The 3,005-nt window shown below is 35.2% G+C and overlaps 1 long non-coding RNA gene across 1 annotated transcript; it reads left to right on the top strand.

The window, feature by feature from the left end:
- Positions 1-249: 249 nt before the first annotated feature.
- On the top strand, positions 250-2,132 carry LOC149143185 (uncharacterized). Its single transcript, XR_016264185.1, has 5 exons — positions 250-367; positions 474-644; positions 1,585-1,716; positions 1,881-1,990; positions 2,086-2,132. It is a non-coding gene; the product is annotated as an uncharacterized LOC149143185 (long non-coding RNA).
- Positions 2,133-3,005: the final 873 nt, after the last annotated feature.

Here is a 3,005-nt window from a genome sequence, read left to right as displayed (position 1 = left end):
TTTTTCCATAAAATCTCTTTGTATTTAGTGATGACCTGTGAAAGCATAATTAATATAAACAAGATTTGTTAATAGATCACTCAAATTTGGACAGATGAAGACTTAGGTAGGGAAGCTTTGATGTCACTAATAACTTATGCAAAAAGGGGAAAATGCAGAATTCTATTGAGTTTTTTTATGTAACTAATATCTTTCTTATTCAAATAAAGACTAACCGCTCTCTTTCCATTGGCCTTGGAGTATGTTTCCAAGATCAACTCATGAAACATTTTCGCAAAAGCTTTATCAAACGTTTAAGAATCACTAACGCTTCAGCAAACCAAAACTTTCTCGTACAGATTTCACTATTGGTCATTATGCTGGTGATGTGAGAAACTGATTCCTTTAGATGTTTAATTACAATCCCTGTATTTTGATGCACAGTGGCCACAATATCTTGAAAATGCTCATCTTCTTTGATATGTGTTTGGCAGGTTACATATCAGACCGATTTGTTCATTGACAAGAATAAAGATTATGTTGTTGCAGAACATCAAGCTCTGTTAAATGCTTCAAACTGTTCTTTTGTTGCGGGTCTCTTTCCTCCTCTCCCTGAGGAGTCTTCTAAGTCATCTAAATTCTCCTCTATTGGCACTCGCTTTAAGGTATGCTTTTATAGTGTTGTATTTAATGCGTGATTAAACATTATTCCTTCTACTGACACTGCAGTCACATTTGTTAAGCTTTTGTTCTCACCTTATCTTTAGTTTCTGCTGGAATATTTTTTGCGTGATACTCATCTTGTATTCTCGGTTATTGTGTTATTTAGTTCCTAAGAATGGTTTAGTTTGATTTGCTATCATGTGTCAAATCTTGGATTTATTATGGACACTGATACGTATATTATACAGTAAATAGTAAAATGTGCACCCGTCCTATTGGTTTCCTTTTAAAAATATTGTATGGTGCATGGCATGTCCCTTGTGGAGTCCATGGGCTTACACAACACAACCCTTGTAGGCCTCGTAGGCACATAGATCAGCCCAAGGACACACAACTAACCTGAATTATATAATGACTTATAGATAGACAGTAGACACTAATGCAGGCTCTTGTCAAACAATTCACATGAGATGATGCTCTATGTTATATGTTTATGTTTGTTTTTCTCTCCTTGTGACCTATCTGGCTTGCAGTCCTGTGATGTTCAAGTCATGTGAATATATATGCATCAAGCCATCTAGGCCCTTATGGTGAACCTACAAGAAGGAAATGTGGGTCCACACAGATTCATCCATATGTGTGTGCGTGTGCACATATATGCAATTTGACCCCCTTGAAAAAAATAGTGGGCCATTCTGTACGACCCCAGTGGGTCCACCAGATGGGCACTAATGACATGATCCCTGCAGACCTGCAACGTGAAGATAATTCTAGGAGATACAAATTATCTCAAATATATAATGGCTTACATTAAGGACTCTACTGTTTCAATTATACGACACATCCTTAGTAGGGTACATTTTTTAAATTGTCATGTAATGTCATCTCAATATCTGATATATTCATGTTATTGACTTGTGCTTTTGGTTACTTTTTGTGCAGCAACAACTGCAATCTCTTCTGGAAACACTGAGCTCAACAGAGCCTCATTACATAAGATGCGTTAAACCAAACAGTTTACTGAAGCCAGGCATTTTTGAGAATCACAATGTCTTGCAACAACTACGTTGTGGAGTGAGGATCGATTAATATTTGTTTAATTTTTTTGAAGCTCTAAATGTTTTGATAGTGGAAGAGCAGGCATATTTACATGGACAATGTATAAGATTTTTAGTTTTAATTGAGGTTGACTCAGAGAAATATAGAATTTCCTTTTAACAAAGTCAACTATTTTGTAGGGTGTTATGGAGGCAATTAGAATCAGCTGTGCTGGGTATCCAACAAGACGAACATTTGATGAATTTCTTGATCGTTTTGGTATTCTTGCTCCAGGTGTGCTTGATGGAAGGTAAGTAAATCATTCAATATATGATGGGTTAATGCTTGATTCAGATTATCAGCTTAAAATACCAAAATCTGGTTTTGGTAGTTTTCTTGTTGTAGCTATGATGAGAAGACTGCAAACAAAAAGTTGCTGGACAAAATGGGTCTTGAAGGTTATCAGGTATGTTATGTTGTGTGGCTGCACTTGTTAGGTATGTGCCACATCTTACACCAGAATCATAATTTCTGTGGCTGGTCCTGCAGGACCTTTTATGCACAAATGGTTAAGCTAAACTAAAGTACTTAAAATTTTAATTGCCTTCACACAACCATTGTTAAGGTTTTTGTTAATTAGTAGTACATAAGTAAATTGTAGTAATCCGCTTGTTTCTTAATTCAACTTTTGAGGCATTTAAGGCTTTTTGTTACATGAATAGCCCGTCGGGAAACTTTTTTCAAATCCATAAGAGCCTCAAGTTTTAAAGCTATTATTTTACTGGTCATTGTAACCTATTGATCAAAATCTTTTTGACAATGCAATTATGTAACGAACAGGACAACACAATTAGTACTCAACACTTTTTACTTTTTAACCTTCTATATGTTGCAATTTTGAATTGTATGACCTAAAACATTATTGATAAAAATAGAAGGGATTATGAAATGCATCCTTCATGTTGGTTTGTGAAAATCTTGTTTTGCCATATTTGAAAAGAAAAATCACCCTTTCTGACATTTTACATGTCAATATCCAAGCTTAGTGGGAATCCATGATAGACTACAGCTGTAAAGAAATAGCTCATACAAATTGATTTTCAGCTGGTGATTCTAAAGGATGAATTGTAAATACCACTTATGAAGGTGCCTACTGTATATCTTGGCCTGAAGAATGTGTAGCACTGGAAATCTAGGTAATGTAGTCCACCACATCACATATAACTACTTTTTTGTTTAATGCATTTCTATGAACGCAAGGTGGATGATAAATAGTCTAAGAAAAGGAGGTCTTTATGCCCCATTGTTAAATGCCTATTCTACTA

Source organism: Pinus tabuliformis, chromosome X, assembly GCF_031772625.1.
Source record: "Pinus tabuliformis cultivar Carrire ecotype Pingquan chromosome X, CPIR1, whole genome shotgun sequence".
NCBI classification, from domain to species: Eukaryota; Viridiplantae; Streptophyta; class Pinopsida; order Pinales; family Pinaceae; genus Pinus; species Pinus tabuliformis.
The sequence above is the reverse complement of the archived record's forward strand: the minus strand, read 5'-3'. Positions and strand labels throughout refer to the sequence as shown.